This window comes from Polyodon spathula, chromosome 2, assembly GCF_017654505.1.
Source record: "Polyodon spathula isolate WHYD16114869_AA chromosome 2, ASM1765450v1, whole genome shotgun sequence".
Classification (NCBI taxonomy): domain Eukaryota; kingdom Metazoa; phylum Chordata; class Actinopteri; order Acipenseriformes; family Polyodontidae; genus Polyodon; species Polyodon spathula.
This window is the reverse complement of record NC_054535.1, coordinates 75,307,516-75,326,799: the sequence shown is the minus strand read 5'-3', so window position 1 is coordinate 75,326,799 and position 19,284 is coordinate 75,307,516. Positions and strand designations below refer to the sequence as shown.

The 19,284-nt window shown below is 35.9% G+C and overlaps 1 protein-coding gene across 4 annotated transcripts in view; it reads left to right on the top strand.

The window, feature by feature from the left end:
• Positions 1–444: 444 nt before the first annotated feature.
• LOC121300529 (erbin-like) overlaps positions 445–19,284 on the top strand; it is a 97,424-nt gene continuing 78,584 nt past the window's right edge. For 3 of the 4 annotated variants that reach the window (XM_041229120.1, XM_041229114.1, XM_041229098.1), the window contains exons 1-2: positions 445–1,186; positions 14,536–14,610. The gene's annotated coding sequence lies outside the window, so the exon portion shown is untranslated. The remainder of the gene's footprint in view (positions 1,187–14,535; positions 14,611–19,284) is intronic. The other variant, XM_041229106.1, reaches the window with a different exon arrangement.

Sequence of the window (19,284 nt, the reverse complement as noted above, 5' to 3'; positions counted from 1 at the left end):
ATTGGACATTACACATTAAATACAATCATCAAAGACCCAGGTTATGTGGTAATATAGTGCAAATTAGTTTTTACTTTTCACAAGTTTATACAAAACAGACGTTATGTGCGGGCTTTCTGAGATAATCAGTAACCCCAAACCCAAAAACAAACACACCATTGTAGTAATGAACCAATATATTTCAATAACATCTGTTTTTAAACCAACCGAACTTGCTGTCTTGAAATGCCCGCCTCTCCAACTCAGACATTGGCTTTCTCACTTCATGAATAAAAACACAAAAACAAAAACAGCTCTCTGGTATTGGTTCTGTTCCACGCCCATCTCCGCGCTACCTGATCTGAAAGTTAGATTGAAGCCAGTCACCTCCAATCAGAGTGACTTACCTTTCCACCCAGACCTTCAGCCTCAGCCTCAGCTGCTGCTGTGTTGCCTGGATTGTGCTTGGCCGTCGCCAGGGCATGAATTTACAGTGGAGGAGGTTGTCGGTTTGTGTTCTTCAGTCTCTGTCCAATGTTTGTGAGTTGATATGTTCTCTACGTTTTTACGTGTAACAATTTCCTCCTAAAAGAGGAGTAGGAGGGGGTGACAGAGTTGGAAACGTTTGGGTGCAGTGGTTCAATTTTTTAACACAATATAACGGTATTTCTGCTGTGGCTGGGTGAAGAAAAGAAGAAAAATTCGACTCCGAAAACTGCTTTGTGGTGGACATTTTTTTCCGCCTTTGTATTTCGTTGTGAGTGGCTGGGGACATTTTGAATTTTTTCGTACTCTGATTTGTAAGCTTGAGCTACGGAGGCTTTGGTTTTCTGTCTTCAGAACAACTTTATATATATATATATATATATATATATATATATATATATATATATATATATATATATATATATAAATTGTATGCTGCAAACTGGAAGTTCATACAGACGGTAAAAAAATACTTTTTGACCAGACAGAACGCAACTCAAGAAAGGACGTTTGACTTTCACGAATTAATAGAACTTAATGTGTTCTTTAAATAAATTACATCGGTTTGGACACTAGACAGGAGACGTTGTTTAAAGCGCCTCTAACTAAGGCGTTCAACTAAAATCGAGAAGGCAAACTTTTGGGGGGATTTAAAGACTTTTCGGATTTAAATTCCAATGATACATCGTAAACTAATCGACTGAGGAATCTAAATATTAAGGTAATATATGTGTTCTTTTTTCCAAATGCTATTATGTTTACCTAATTATGTAAAGTGAACAGTTTGGTGTTTTTATTGTTATTTTTTAATGTATGCTTTTGAATAATTTCAGATTGACTGAAATATTTGTATGTTTTATCTACAATGAATGTCGTAGTTTTTTAGACAAATAGTGACTGGTAAAAAGCTGGGATTTGGAGCTATTGAAGGGGTTTACTAAGACACGAACAGAGGTTCTTTTGTTAACTGCGGAGGTCCCAAACTGAAGCTGACTGACTTGACCGCTTATCATTACGCTTTAATTACCGAGTACCAAGAAATTACTTCGAGTTAACACCCAGACTGTACACACAAACATAGCTGCTGTACACGTGAATAGTTACAGTTCCGGTAGAGTAGTTAGCATCGGATCTAATGTTCTTGTTTTTACTACAAGGCAGCTAAACTCGCCGTGCCTCGAAAATAATAAAACAAGTAAATGCTTGTTTCCAGTAGTTTGTGAAATTCTTAAAAAAAAACAAAAAAAACATTTTATTAGTTTGGTTTTGGCACAGTATAAACGGCCGTTTAATAAGCAGGCTTTTCTTTTCATTAATGACGTTGGGTGCATTATGTCCTTGTTGCAGACACAATCACTGCACTCTGTTGTGTACAAAGCTTACAAACCGGTGTTTATGTAAAACGCACCATTTTGAGCAGCTTTAGTTCCTGTACCAGTCAATGTTTTATTTTGCAAGATAAGAACAGTGATTGGCCTGCGAAAAGATTTATGTGCTTTCATTTTGTGTGGTTATTGAATTTTATTATTATTATTATTATTATTATTATATTATTATTATTATTATAAACAGGTGTTAGCAGTTTACCGGAATGTGGTAATATGAAAGTATGTACATTCGCAATTGTAAGAAATGGGCGTTACGAAACCTTTTTTTTTTTTTTTTTTTTTTTTTTTAAATGTTCATTTGTTTTTATTTCACAGTAATACGACGTTACAGCAGTATCGTTTATTTCCTGGTTGAACAATGCAGTGCAGATCATAACATGACAGGTGGCTAGTGTAATAAGCTCAGTTTGATAGTAACCATCGATTAATCTTCCTGTGCATCTGTCTAATTACCTCATATTCTAAAAGCTTCTAGTAAGTAAACTAATAAAATAAAAAATAAAATCCAGCAAAGTGTCGCCGCGCTTTGTTTTTATGATAGCTGCGGATTACAGCAATCCCACAGACACAAAACTTCTCTTTTCATCAACAGTGAGATCAGCATTTTTTGTTTAGTATAATTTAGGCATTTATGTAGTACATGTAACCCAAAATGGATCGTCTTTGTGAGATCCACATTTGTCAGAGGTTTAATAAGCACTCTAAACACTGACATATTTTTCTTGTCACCAGTTTATCATGCCTGCCGCCTGCTAAACACCCAGCCTGTGGCATACCATGATCTGTGATGTTTGCAAAATAATTCTGATCACCGTTTCAATAACAAAAAAGTTAGTCAAACAACGGATGCCGCCCCTCGATATCTAAAGTGTTTCCCCATTTTGTGGTATAGGTTACATCATCCACTGCACAGTACAGTGTGCGCCCCAGCAGCAATTAATTGCTCTTAGTAATCTAGAAACAAAAACAAAAAGAACTCAAAAGGATAAATGTCACCTCTCTCTCTCTCTCTCTCTCTCTCTCTCTCTCTCTCTCTCTCTCTCTCTCTCTCTCTCTCTCTCTCTCTCTCTGATCCCATGGCGCTTCCGCAAAGTACATCAAACGCTACAGAAGGTTAATGCTACTGAGCGCTTTATACAGATATTAAATGGGATTTACTCTGAGATTCAACGGTTTGTACAGTAAATAGGCACAAGGTTGAATTGCCAACATGTCTTAACCGGTCAAAGGGAAAATGAAACTATTTTTTGTTACATCTGACAATGGATTTAATGGTGTGGTGATTTTCATGTTATTTTGGTATTGGATGACCGCATTCAAGCCTCATGTTACTACTTGTACAAGTTACACAGGTTACAAGATGCACAATAATACAAATTAAAAATAGGAATTTCACTTTTTTTATTTTTTTTTTTTTACCACAGGTTTTAAAAAAACGGGATCAACAAAATCCAAGAGTTTACTGTAAAATACTACTCCTGGGACATAAAAACCACAAGTCAAGTGGCTTCCTACTGGACATGATGTGATTTTGTCACTGTAAACATCTGGGCACCCTCCAAATGGGCTACCTCAATTGAACAATAGGTAGGTCATTTGGAGAGGCAGGAAGAGAGAGAGTTCAAAATAGGCTAACTTGTGTTTTAAATAAAATATAAAGGCAGAAATGACCCGTGTCGACTAAGTGTTTTGACATATATTGTTGTTAAACGACGCATGAAACCAAATATACGTAATGAAAAGGATATCTTAAAACCAAGTTTATTATACGACGAATACAAACAGTTGTACATAATAAAATAGCTGGTATCGAGATATAATTTCATCCTCAGGGAGATGCGGACCCTAAATATTCTCTCCCTTCTCCGTACTCTTCCTGTGTTCCTGGATTGTTCGGGAAGGATAGGAGCCTGCACGGCAACGTAAGAAATACATTCGGACTGCTGCCATAATGCTCTTTCCTATCATCTGCTTTCTGACTTTCTTTGTGCCCAAATAAGGCCAATTTGAAACAGATTCATTTGTGGACCATTTTAAATCTGGCGCTGCTGTTCTGCCACTTCATAAATCTCATTTAATATCACAAACTTAATTTACAAATGAGCGCCACCTACAATGTGCCCATGCATATAATTAAGACATGACACATCTTGAAGTGCAGGGCTAATGAGCGGCGGAGTGCATTTTGGCGTTGCTAACATATAGGGCAATTTTTAAGGCCAGCATAAACTCGGCGCTATGGCCTTAATGCCGTCACAAACGCTTGATACATGACCCCCATAGATTTTTTTTTTATTTTTTTTTTAAATAGTAACTTTTTAAGAAAAACAACCATAAAAGGAATATGCATACCTTTTAATTTCAACACGTATACCCAATCCTATGTAAACAATAAATAATCTGAACAGTGAAATTAATCATTTTAAAATAAATGTTCTGCATGTAAATTAAATTTTACAATATCCTTTTCGTTATTGATTATTTAAACACAGCTGTGGTGTTTGTATTACAAGATGTACGTTTAAAGACTAGACAGGTACTATTAAGCACTACAGGGGAACGACTGTAAGAGCAGCAAATCCCAGTTCCTGTTTCTCCTGAACTGTAAATCGTCCAGTCCTCCCTTTAGGCTTTGCATTATCAAGTGTATGCAGAGGTATGCTTTCTGCACAGAATGCTTTGGTTAATTTGAAGTTTGTTTCTCATTAAAGCTGCTCCCTCCACTTTCATGAAACTGTTTGGGATATTGCTCTGCTAGTTGTTCAGAACTTAATGTCGCCACTTTTTTTTTTTTTATAGTTCTGTGTAAGTATTCATAGTTTATTTGATGTTTGCTGACTGCTTTAACTTTGCACTGAAACCAATTCAAAAGATGTAAACGGCTCCTTTCCTATTTTCACAGAATAGAAACAAATGTCAAAATTCACATGATCCCTGTGACAATAGCATCCTTGTGGTTTTGAAGAAGAGGATTGATTTGTTCACAATACTGAAGTACTGTATGAACTTCTGTTAAGAGCCTGTTTCAGTTTCATCCTTGTACTACAACACCAATCTGTCAATGCGCTGGGTGTGTAGGTGGAAATTCCAGTTTCTGTACTTTTAACGCCGCGGGACACAACACACATCTGACTAAAATACAAAATAAAATCACTCCAACTCTATAGTGAGGCAAAAATGTAACTTTAAGTGAATTGACCATGCATAAAGCACTATGTAATTAACACTATATATATATATATTTTTTTTTTTTTACAAAAAAAGATAACATTCCCACTCGTGGATCAGTTTAATTAGCAGTTTAAAAACTATAAATAGCCTGGCTAAACGGCGGTCGAGAGTTCAGTTCGAAGCCCAGATGCTAGAAGGAGAGCGGGTTAGGAAAGGGGAAGAGAGGGGCTAAAGCGAAGCTGAAGAGTCTCATCTGTCCAGGAGAAATCTGCAGTACCTCTCGCAGCAAAAAAGTAAATACACTGGGAAAGATAACCACGTAATAGGCCTAATATTTAGTTAGTTATAAAACAAATGCTGAATAAGATGTCTGTGTTATAAAGTGCCAGCGCAGCTTTTCTTCAGTTCAGATGACAATTAGCTGCTCTTTTGGACAGCTCCACTGGGATGAATTGTATTTTCCATGCTGCATATTTCTGTTCCACAGGAAAGGAAATATTTAGATTGCTCTTCCAGATACTGTATATGCATTACAGCAGTGTGTAATATGAAGCAATTCTATTCCACACAGCTACCAGTTTTATAGTGGCTGTGTGCAATATTTTCATTCTTGTTAAGAGGAATAAATACAGTATATTCTCCCCTTCCCCTCCAAAAAAAAACACACATAGAGCAAGTTCGTGTAACTCTTCTTTTATTATGGCTTGCTTACCTTGTTTTATAGCAGTGTGATATCCTTGTCACCCAAACCCGTGGACACTCGTGGGCTTGTCTTTGAAATCTAATCAATCAATTTACTGAGCAAGTTACAGTGTTGGTTGAATTTAACAGTTCTATATTCATTTATTCAACTGTGTTGCGTATCTTGAAGCTTTATATGTGTTCAGGGTATTTGATAAATGAAATCATACATTGTGTGTGCATGCAGATTTAAAATGGAGGCATTGCTGAGTGAATTTCCCTGTCAGGTGGACAGTACCCAAATTCTTTGTACGTTTTCTGTTTAGCACAGTCGTAATGCACACACATGCCTTGAATAATGATTCAGTTGTTGGGGTGTGGCAAGAGCATGGAAAGAAGTGATGTACGCCCTTGTTGTTGAGGTATTGTTTGGGGCCAAATTCCACGCTCAAACTTGGGTAGGAAAAAGTGTAGTTTTAAAATGAATCGACTCACAAGGAAGACATTCGTCCAGGGAACTTTTTTTTTTTTTTTTTTTAAATTTGAAATCAAACGTGCAAAAGCACTATTGGCTGTGTTTTACACTTGACCTGTTAATGAATTGGGTCAGTTGTTGTGCTTCCAAGGTGGCTGTTCTCTAAAATGCGTACAAACGAACTATATTGCTCAGGTGCTAACGCACAGAATTCAAATGTTTTGTAGTACTGTGTCTGATTAGAAGCTTGTGTCTGTTTCCGGTCTGAGGTTTCAGAATGTGCTTTTCTTTTACATTTTAAATGTGCAGTTAGTGGTTGTGTTATTGAGTCAATCGCCCATAACTCAAATGACAGCAGATACCAAAAGGATGATTTACAGTCCAGGTGTTTTGTTCCAACAAAACATATGGTGCCAAAAGATCTGCTTGATTTGTTTGTTCCTGATTTGCAACCTGCGTGTTGAATTTTGTGGCGTTCCCGATCACTAGATACTGTGCTTCGCCTCAATGCTCTTTAATCTGATAGGAAAGTCGAAAGTGCAGCATGGACAAACCTTAAGACAATAAGTGCTACTGTAGTTTATTGTTGTTGCTCAAATATAGTGGTAATGTGTCTTAAGTCTTGATACTTCAGCAGGGTTAATAAACTAACAAAAAATTTGAAACTTGCTAGTCCTGATGTGAAGTGCCTAAATTGGATCTCAACAACAACAGGTGGGGTCCCTAAAAATAGTAGGCTTGAATCTTCTTTTCCAAAAAATCAGACAGTTGGCTTGAATCTTCTTTTCCAAAAAATCAAACAGTTGACTGAATATATTGTGTTTTTATGTTTTAAGCAACATATTACGATAATGTTCATTGTGGTAATTTTTTATTTGTTTTAAAATGTTTAGTAAAACGTGACCCATTTTTTGATCTTGCGATGGTATAATCGTCCCCCCTTTGCTAATCGCGTATTCAGTCTTTTTTTTTTTCTTTTGTAGTGGGGGGGTCACAACCCGGTATAAATCTTCACCTACACTTAATTTAAACGCCCAGTAAACTTTGCATCCCACACAGAGGTAGAACACAAATGTAAAATGTCATTAAGTGGGCTTTGCATTGCAGGGGAGATGAGGGGAGGTTTTTCTGAGTGACCCTTTTGTAAGCATTGTGAATGTTTATTCACCACTGCTACCTCCTGTTAGAAATGAGGACTACTGAGAGACAGACATCAACTGTTCCTCATCAGATTTAATTCACCCTGGGCGAGTGAGTTTCTAACCCTGTTTCAGTAGTTATTTCTGTTTGTGGTTGTTTTTTCTTTTGTTTTTTTTTTTTGTTTTTTTTGCTTTTTCTGTTCTTCCACATTATCTACAGATTCAGCGTCAGTGCTGTGTTTTTTAGACTAGAGTTTTTTCGGTTTTTTTTTTTTCAGTTCAACACCAGGGGGTTAATGAAGTTACCAGTAAGAATTCCTTTGTTTTCTCAGATAGCATTTTCTTTAGGGCATCCTCAAATTGAGAACAAATGTGGATTAAATTGCTCTGCGTAAATGATGCTGGAGAGCTGTTGTATTATGACAGTAACAGCATCCCAGCATAAGCTTGTGATCGTTGTTGCCAGGCTCCTATCTCAAACATTTGCTTGCATTGATTACATGCAAAACTGATTCAATCCCCTCTATATATTGGGTGCTACATTTTATTAATGGGTTGCCACAAGAAGACAATGTGTAAACTCAAAGGGCATGCTAAAAACAAACTACTCACAAAGGATAGATCATATAAATTTGTATCTGATGTACAGGATATTTACAACTTCAGGTTTTCTTTGTCATAGCTGTCTTCACCTTTTTAAATTTAATGAGTTTTGATTCATGCCCAACTGATTGCATTAGGAGATGTTGCCTTTCTGTAATCAAATATTTTGATGTTAATTTTAGAAAAGGCATGTCCTGTTCATTGGATTGAGAAAGGAGATTGTACTTGGAATAAAATGCATGCAACTTTGTTTTTGGTTAAACATTTCTTTTATCACTAATGATGTATATGGGGGGGGATGTAATTCTCTAAACAGTTGGCACATCTAATACTAGTATCCCTTTAAGCTTAATGGGCTTGTTACAGAAAGTGACAGCCACTGAAATTGTGTATCTCAGTCATTTGTAATTTGTACGTATTTAGGGTAGTGGTCTGGACAACAGTAGTTTGCTTAAGCTTCAAGTCAAAGTGTACTGTTACGCTGTGGTCTTTATCAAGCTTTTTGCCCTATTAATACTGCTGGCAAGTAAGCAATTTTTTTTTCAAAACTTAATTAACAAAAATAGTAAAATGTGATTGTCAAGGGAGTACGCTTTTCTCACTGAACTCGTGTGTAAGATCAGTGACGCACATCTGAACACAAGATCTGTAGAGATCAAAATGCCTATATGCTTTGGCTCTGGAGATCAATTTTTCATACAGTATAGAGTGTGGGCTCATCTGGCATTGATGCGATCTATATCAACAGGGCATGATTCTAATAACGTGACGGTTGATGTCCCATATGTGCAACACCGATCTATCTTGTGGAAAGTTAATGCTGATGAACAACAAGATGTCTTGGAAGGTTTTTAGATTGCTGCACAGTCCATAATCTCTATAGTCTCCTGGTCAAGATAATCCATGATAGTCCCGGCATTATGACCACAGATAGTCTTGTATCTTGTAAAGCGCTTTGTGATGGTGGTCCACTATGAAAGGCGCTATGTAAAAATAAAGTATTATTATTATTACTATTGTCATATATCAGAACACTGGGCCAATTGCGCCAAAAGAGCTGTAAATATTTGCCCTTTGGAAGCACAATAAGATCCAGTGCAGATGCTCTCCAAAAACGATGTTGAATTAAGTAAATCATTCTCCTCGGGCTGTCCATACTCATTGAATATTAGAAATTCTAATTAATCAGTGAATAAAACAGATGCCCAATGATAGAGCTGCCAGTTGTGGTGATCAGGTCGGTAATCGGTGGTCTCTTTGGTGGTGTGGGTCTGTGGAGGAGCTTGACCTCTGTTTTCTCACTGTTTGGGCACTTATGGTGACTCCAGTTGCTGTCCAGAAGTGGATATTAGAGTTGTCGGGATGTTAACAATGAAACAAAAAATTACAGGTGTGTCATTTAAACAGTTGTAGTAACATGTGGGGACATGTAGTGTTATATTTTTCGGAACCTCACTACTTTTTAAGCTTGTGTGCAGTGGACTGTTGATCACTCACTGCCATATTTTGTCTATTAACCATTGCAAGGTGTGGTTGACTAGTGTGCATCACTGGTTTGGTACTGTGTCCATAGTCTGGAAATGGAAGGGGTCACACCGAACCACCACCACCAAACAACATTATCACCTGAGTAGCCACTTGACTAATTATCAAATAAGGGGGGCAGCCAGTGTAAAAGGCATCACAAGCTGTCGCAATTTATTGAAGAATGTAAAAATTCTACTTGCCTTAACTTTATTGTTTTTTCTTTTGCTGTACTGAAATGCTTGCACCTTAGTGCAAGATATACGTCCCACTAATTTGGGGTCACGTCCCTTTACTTGTGTTATGCACCCAACCTGATCCAACTCTAGGTTAATGTGAACTACTGTAAGTGCAGACACAAAGGGGTCATTTTTTTGTGCCAGTTTGCTCTAATTTCATTGTGGCCTTGATTTAATATGTGGGATGACAATGTGTGCTTCTTTCCATAAGCTCTTGCAGGCCTAGAATTACAGTGGTGAAGGCAGAGCCTGTCATCTGTCATCTTGCACGCTGCACTGTAATTAGTTATTACAAACTAACCTTACATGACATTGCAAAGCAGGTGGTCTTCAGAATGTGGCCTGGCCGTGAGCAGGCTAAGCAATGATATGAATGTGTGCGAGGGGGTGCAAGATCTTAGCCTTATTTCCTTTTACAAAAAATTTGTCATTCATTTTCATCCTACTATACTGTACAATATGCCCCTTTCCTACTAATACATTTCTCACACTGGATCAGGTAATAGCAGTACAAAATACATTTCATTACAGTTTCATTTAAAGGCAACCTGTTTACCATAATCAAGTTAGCCTGATGTTTTAATCAAAACATGATTTAAAGTGAGTTAATCAATTATTTAAACAGGTGCAATCATGAATTGAATCCTAATCCATTTTATGTTTCCCATTTGGCAGCATGTTCTTATTTAACAGAAACCCATCCCAATATCTGTATTGCAATGTGCCGTTCCAGAAATATGTAAAACTCAAATCAAGGGTTACAGTAGAATACCAGTGGATACATTGCCATTTCTTTGCTATTTGTTTAATGCTTTTGTTAAGACACCTTATAGAGGCTTTTTGTAATGACTGACCTTGTATGTCTGTTCTTCTCTTCGTTGAAATGGATATTTGAATCCCAGTCCTTCTCAAAAGGAATAGTTTAATTGAGGGGGCAATACAATATATGTGGACATAATGTACAGTGGGCCTATAGGCCTTTGGAATAAAACAAAATCAGGACTTCATGGTATTCAATATAGTAAGTAAATAATGAACTTTAACTTCAGTTTTTAATAGATGACCTAGAAATAGTTTCCTGTGAGGTGAGCAGTGTTACTGCTATTTAGATGTTTTTCAGTACTGGTGCTTATTGACTTTGAACTCGCGAAATACAAGGTGCTGAACAGGAAGGAAATTACGTAGAAATATTTTAAACTGTGGTTAAGCTATAGGTGCTTTGGTTTCAGATAGTCAAAGATTGGATAATCTTACCAGTATCAATTGAAGCTGTTATGAGATACAGCAGGATACTATAATTTAATTTTGTATGAAGTTGCAAAGAGCTACATTTAAGAACTACTGACTGTTCTGTCATTACAAAAGTTTATTATAATGGGGGAGTGGCACCCTTTGCTCTTTGGAACTAGCTCTATACTGTACTGTGTGGTGTTGGGGTGTGTGTGTGTGTGTTTAGGCCCATGTATTTATTCTCTGATAAGGATGCATACTGTTTTCATGTAAATAATTTCACACTTTAGAGTTTTACCCAGAGCATGGATTATTGAGTATCAGAATTTGGGGATTGAAGAGCCTCCATTTCTTCGTACTGTATGACACTTGCATTTTTCATGGTGGAATGTACTGCACCTCCGTTTGACACCTACTGTAGTCATGTGCTGAGATTCTTAGGCAATGATATCACACCATTGTGTTTAGTTGTGTTTTTAGTTCAAACAAACAGCTTATGCATTGAAGTCTGCATCAAGTCCCCCACGTTGTCTATTTTGGTCCAATACTGCTGGAATAAATTATTAATATAGCGAGCCATACTCCCAAGACTTGAACACTACTTACTGACATGAGGAATATCCTGCTGTTTAAGTAAATGCAACATTGTGGATGTTCATCATATTTGCCAAGAATAGTGTTAATTTTAAGCTAATGATATTGTAGTTATACCAGTAAGACTGGTTTCATTTTAAAGAAGCCAACCTGTCTGTTCATTTCTGAGAAGTTGTCGAGGATTTTCTGAATATGGATGGTTTTGAGCTTGTTTGGTTTTGCAGGATGCTTCAAATGTTGTTCATTAAGTTTGGGGCATATCTTTCCCTGTGATTGTTTTAGTCAAGTTTAATCATGATCCGGTGACTTGGTTAAATTCAGACACCTAAATTGTATTCTGTGAACAAAACAAACAGAGCCATTATATTGGCATTTGCTGTATAAAAACTGCCAGTACATCTTTAAGTAAAACAAGAAATTGTGAAGCAACTGGACCATAAAAAAAAAAAAAAAAATCCCAGAGTAATAAAATGATTGTACTTTTATTTGAAAGTAAAAGTCCCCGAGTCCGTCCAAAATACCTGTATATTAGAACATAAGAAAGTTTACAAACGAGAGGAGGCCATTCGGCCCATCTTGCCCGTTTGGTTGTTAGTAGCTTTTGATCCCAGAATCTCATCAAGCAGCTTCTTGAAGGATCCCAGGGTGTCGGCTTCAACAACATTACTGGAGAGTTGTTCCAGACCCTCGCATTATTATTACTGGAGATGTTGTACACTTGCAATTAACCTTTAAAAGCCCAATTAGAAAGACTGGCACATGTCTGATCTCAGTGTTGATCATATTTAGAGTAGCACAAAAGGAATTCTAAAAAGGCTAAAAGCCCTTTCTAATGTAAATTACAGGGATTTCTGTTTGCTCTTGTAAAGGGAGGGTCTACTGTACCAGAGTCCAGCCTACAAGTTTGCAAAAAAGTAATCTGCTCATTGTAATCTGCTCTTGGCTAGTTTTACTTGTAAAGCAGGCTACTCCTTGTTCACCTGGACAGAATAATTGTCGTCTGCATTTTTTTGTCATGTGGTATTAATTAACCCTTGAAAAGGACTGTTTTACCATGAGTACTTGAACATTTTAGAATGAACTCGGAGTGAGATGAAAGCTGCTTTCAACTAATGCTATACTTTCACTATTTAGGAGCAAATTTATTTAAGGAGCCGGCAGCCGTTTTACATTCCAGTTTATGTTCCCCAAAATATTTTATTCCTCCCCCCCCCTCATTCTTGCCATTCTATAAGCCAAATAGAAAGTTAAAGAATGTTAAGACTTTCATGGCTCAAGGGGGAAAAAAAAAAATAAAAATTCCATTTTATCCTGTTCCTGAGTGCCAAGGAAAGTGTTAAAGAAGTTAGGAAAATGAAATAACTTGTAGCTGACTGTTGCTAGAGGCTGTTTTTAATCAGTATTGATAAAAGCTACAAATTTTATATTGTGGGCAGTAACGTAATTTCTGCAGTAGATCACTGTATTTCTAAATTACTGTAAATATTGTAATACTAATTTACCTAATCTGTGACCTTTTGATTCTGTCAAGCAAGTCTTAACCTACATTCAACAAATTAAACAGACTTTTGGCAGGTGTTTGCTATACAGTGCTATTTATTACCTGAATGTATACAATTCTGCAGATGTGAAATCTGTCCATTTATTCATAATTTTCAGTCATAAATTAGTGGTACAGTAATAAGGTTAACAAACATTTCAGCTACAGTAATGGCTTCGAGATTTTAGATTACCCATTTTTAAATATAAAAATATACAACATACCTTATGATGACTACGATCTTTTTGTCACTACTGTAGGTACTGTTAATTGATTCTTGAATAGGGCATTAATAATATCTGATCCATATTTTTCTTCACTGACTTCAATTAAACTTGTCTACAGTATAAATAAATATTGTCCCACATGAGAATCAAATCTTTGAAGTCAGCTATAATTCATTGATCTGAAGTAACTTTCTCAGTGTGTTGTAAACCGAGAACTGCCCCCTCTAACTTGCACATCTCCAATACAGTACAGATTTAAGGATTTTTCCCCCTTTTATAAAACATTGTGTTGTTGCTTTTTTGGGGTTTAAAGTGTAATTGTTTGTGAGGAATTCTGTAGTTTTACTTTATCTGAAAATACTGTTTAGGGTGAACATATTGTGTGTGTGTGTGTGTGTTATACAATATATATTTATACTGTAGGCCTATGGTAAAGAAAAACACTTTGATGGTGGTCCACTACGAAAGGTGCTGTAGAAAATTGAGATTGATTGAAAACGTCGTGGTTTATTGAAAATACACGACAATCTAAGATCTTCTACCCTAGGATTACATTTTAATTGTTGCAGGATTTTAGAAAATACCATATAAAAAAACGGATTACTGCACAACCTTCAGTTATCTTTTTATCACTTGTTTTTTTTTTTTTTTTTTTTTTGTTCCTTGAGCTAAACTTAAGCTGCTTTCTACAGTACTTCACTCAAACGTTGTGTAGTTTACAGTAAGTCTGTCTGCTGTACGATGGAAATGTCACTTCCCTGCTTTTACAGGGCTTTTCATTTCACCTGGTCTCAGGCTTGAAAGACTATATTCAGAGCACACTTTCTGTAGTACAATAATTTGGTTCAAGTTGGTGTTTTCAGTTTAACTAACGTCCCTGTGCAATGCATACATTACAACAGTCTGGCTCTCGGGAATCAACATGAAATAAATAAACCATATATATATATATATATATATATATATATATATATATATATATATATATATATATATATATATATATAATCACACACATGCATTTATGCAATGTATATAAACAAGTACTATAGATTGTAATGAGGTAGAAAACCAGTAACCTGATCTGAATCCTTTGTTTTTTGATATATAAGTATTTAGAAATAAAAAACAGTTTATTTTCATTCACCTCTTGCTTATTTGAGTAAAAATTGGAAAAACACAAAGGGAGGAAAGATATATGGTTCCTTCCCCGAACTGATTTTAATCCTGTGTGGTTTTTTTTTTTTTTCCCCCCCAAGATTACTTTTGTGCCGGTCTTGGATCTTTTTCTGCCTCAAGCTGGACTCCAGGAAAGACGCATCATAAATGCCAAGGTATTGTGACTTCTCAGGCTTTTGACTGTTGTAATTTAGTCTCCATCAGTCATACTGCTTTTTTCTTCGAGGTTTCTGTTAGGCATATTTCTGAAGTAAAAATATTTTTTTTAACGTTTTCTGTAGATTTGATGACAAAGGAAAAGTAAATTAGAATACTAATATGTACAATAAAGAGGTGCATTTTAATACATGTTTGACAACACGTGGTAATGTGTGACCGCTACCATAGTACTGCTTAGTACATTATTCATTTATTAATGGATGTTATACAGAGGGCATTTTACTATTTATATATTGGCAGTTTTACATCTGTCACTGTGATATGTTAGAAACATTCATGTTTAACTAGTTTTAAAATATGTTTTGTATGATTTTCTTGCATTTATACATTTATCTAGGGGACTGCTTTTTCTTGCTCATTTGCTAAGAATGGATAACTCTATTCTTTAGTATGTCATACAGTACTTGTGCTTCTACAGGGGCTGTAGGTTATGGTAATCTTCCTTTTACATGAGTACTGTCTGCTTTTCCTACAAACATATCCATCGTTCAGATTAGAAAAAAAAAGAAAACTCCCACTTGGATGGATCATTTACTTGTATAATGTCGGTAGGATTCATCAGATAATTAAAAAAGCTCTGATCACTGGTGCTGGATAATTGTATTTGAAAATGTTGTATTAAAAAAATATATAGTTTGTTGTTGTATATTGTCACAATATTTGCAACATTTCAATAAAGGCATATGTATGTATTAAGTTAGTATTGGGCTAGTTTGAAATGTAACTTTTTAAGCCATTTACAAAGGCAAATTTTTTAGCGTCTGTGTGCAATGTGTTACTGTTATTTTTAGCGATCCGGATCGGTGCAAACAAGCTTGTGCACTACAACCATAAATATGAGTTCTCATTGTTTCCATTGCTGGTGGTTGGTTTGCTAAAAGAATACGATAGTGTATTACAGGTATGACTGTGTAAACACACCAAGCAATATATATGTGTGTACTGTACAGTTGAACTTGGATGGGGGACCCTGTATCTTTAACCGTAAGTCATCCATTCCGTTCATAGAAAGGTATTCAAATAGCACTCCTCTGTTCCATGGTGTCATGCCACACAATTCACTTGGATTGCTAAAGCTAAGCCAAAGTCTAATTGTTATAAATTGGCCAATGCTATGAGACCAGGCTAAAGCAGCATAAGTCACCTTAATCGTGATGGGATAATACCACAGAGAAGAGGATCATGCCTTGGTGACAGATGGTGCTTGTCTGCCTGTGAGAAATGTATCCCATGGAATGTATTGGTGGGAATAATATTGTAATTAGCATGTCTAGCACTCTGCAGCTGTTTAGAATGTCATTCAGCCGGGCTTCACGTTTAGTAGCGCAAATGAAGAGAGCTGCATTTTTAAAAAAACTTGACTCTCTTCCCAGTTGTATTGTTGCCCCTTGACGTACCTTTTAACATTCCTATTTCATATTGAGTCTCAACATAATTCTCATTTAATGTCTATAATGAGACATGACTGATTTTAAATGTCATCTGCAAGGTCATTTTATAGACTCGGTATGCATTTGTAATTTCAAATGGGTTTTATTTTTTTGGGAAACAATTACTTATTAACTAATTAAGGTTATTACAGGCCTTTTTAAATAATTATGAATGTGATGCAAGCAATGGTGACACACTGCTTTTGTTCTAGATGTAACGACCACAATTACCAGTTTCCTAACTGTAGTGTTCAGTTCAGCAAGCCATATAAGCCCCCTAATTTGAATAGGCTATCATTTTTTTTTTTTAAGCTTGTAATCCTGCTAATAATTGTTCTCATGGACGAAGCTTTTCCACTGTGTCAGTCTTCCAGAATTTCACACTTCAATATTTATGCCTGCATGCTGAGTTTTACAGCTTGCCGTTTTTAGCCCGACCTTTTAAAAATATACTATCAAACTGAGCATTGTGATGAAACCAAACTACTTAGTGGATTTTATTTACTTGCACTTAAAAAAAAAAAAAAAAAAAAAAACAAAAACAAAACAAAACAAAAAAAAGCTATAAAATATAATCCAACCGAGTAAGATTCAATTTGTCTGTCTTCTGATGATTAACACATGAGCAGCACACTGTGTCTCCTGTACTGTGCTTTATGAGCACATTTAAACGGGTTGTTTACAATTTCACTGAGTTCAGTTGCATTTTTAGTTTGCTGACCATGTTGCATCGTACGACTGGTACAAGCTAAATACTGTATCCTAGCTAGTAGTGTTCTGTTTCTATTTAGGTGTCACCAGCTTCTCTCCAATTGCATATAGACCCTGAAATGATCAGGTCAGATTTAGCCTAATATGTCCAGTCTGTATTGTAACTGTTTTTCAATGCTGTATTACTGATTGTTATACTCCATGTGCTACTATGGTGCATTTGAATCTTTTGGCACCTGTATAAACTATCTTTTTTTTTTTTTTTTTTTTAATATACAGGTGTCAAGAATAGCTTTAATAAAGTGTCAATCAATGGTCATTATCTAAGTGAACACTTGCAATAGGTCTCCCTAGAATAAATTACCCTACTGTCACTGGCTGTATAGATTTTAAAGTTCTAATACATTTTGTAAGGTAATGTTTGTTTTGTACCCGTTGCCTTGCTCACTGTTTCCAGTAAGATACCTAGAGGTGGGGCTCATTTCAGAGGTTAGCAAGTAATTTAAAGCCACTGTTAGCTTAAGAAAGAAATGTGGTTCTGGCACAGTATACAAACGTCATGTTTTGATGCCATAGTAACAAGAGCAGAGTATTTTACATCTAGCTGTTCATATGTAAGCACTTTACACGTGAAACATGGAGTGATTGGAGTAAGTGTGCTATCAGAAGAGAAGAAAATAAATTTAAAAAATCTACAATGTAAAGATACCAATGATGTTTTCGTGTTGGTTCAGAATTGATGAATAAATACTTTTGCTAGAGTGTACCGCAAATTCATTTGAGTTTGTGTCCCCGAACTTTAATGATGTTGATTAGAGCTGCTTGCTGGTCACAGTAAAAGAAATGCATTAAAGATGTCTTCAGTTAGCATCTAATATTGTAAATCATAAGACAGAAATCAACCAATCACAGTGAAGCCACAATTCCAGTACATCTTATCCTGTGTACAGATGTCATCACGTGCATATAGCACCACACCTAATTTCAATGTAAAAAACACACACACACATACCTGGTAACTTTTGTAAAATGGGTCATCCTGGTAACGTCACTCTTCCTTTTAAATTGATGAACTAGTTTCTCCAAAAGAAAATATTACCCAAATCACTACAAAACCTTCAAAAACAGTTTCTCTGGCAGCATTGTTGTTTTTAATTGTCTTCATTTAAAAGAAAAGCTACAGTAAAGGTAACAAATCTTGACTTTTTATTTCTTGACAGGTTCTAAGCTAAGGCTTTAAGAGTTTAAACAGTAAATGTGGATTAAAAAAATGTAATAAAAAAAAAGTATACGTTTAAACCCCATTTGACAAAAAATGAATGTTTCCTTATATTTTTCTACAACTGTAACTTACAGTAGTTTTTAATTTTTTACATTTGCGTCAACCACCAATCCCCCTCTCCTATCCTATCATGGTGTTCTCTCATGTGATCGGTCCTCAACCAATCAAACTGATGTGCATTAATCAACTATTTCCTCTAATGCGGTAGTAAAGACTGGAATAACACATGTATGAATGACATGTCTAAATCTAAAAAGAAAAGTCCCGTTTGGGATTTTTTTGTAAAAATTGACGAAAGTACTGTTAGGTGTACAGTTTGTTCAAGCAGTTTAGTTTATGGGGGAGGCTGAACTGATACAATGCCGAACCACCTTCAACTGAGGCATCCACAGAGCATCAGTGAAGGATCAATTTACACGCCCGCGGACTTGTGACCCGTTAAAAGCTGAAAGGATATCGGAACTAAATGCAGAAACCATTGCACGAGATTGCTTGCCCCTTCGCACAGTGGAAGGTGATGGATGCTGTCTTTAATTGAGCCCGATTTACAAGGTACCATCACGGCCATCTGCACTAAATCGAATACACAGTCTGTATGACACTGTGAAAACTAACTTGCAAGAAGCCCTAGGTAAAGCTACACATGTAAGCTTGGCAACAGACTGTTGGATATAAAGAGCACAATATTCTTACATTTAATTTTTCTCGCACTACATCACTGATGAATGGGAGTTTAAAACTGCAGTGAGTGAGTAAAAGTGAGTAGTTTTTTGAGATTTACGATTATACTGTATTTACAGTATAATTGTAAATCTCGAAAAACTACTCGCTTCTAAATCTTTTGTAGTCATTTTTGTATCACTTTAGTATAAATACATGTTAATTTGGATTTATATGTTGTTTTTTTCTGACTATGAACGAAAAGGCACACGTGCTCGTTTTCCCATTGGAAGTAGTGTATTGGAACAATGTATTCTCTGAAAAAAGGCAAGATTCAGTTTTTCTTCATATTATATTTCCATATATGCTTATTATGTTTGACTCTGTGAATCTGACAGAAACACTTAATACAAAACTGATTAAAATGTGTCTTAAAATAATGCAAGTAAAATATACAAATGTAAAGTTACTGAAACATAAATTGTTTAAACGGTTAAACAACTGATTAACTCTGGGTTTAAACGGTT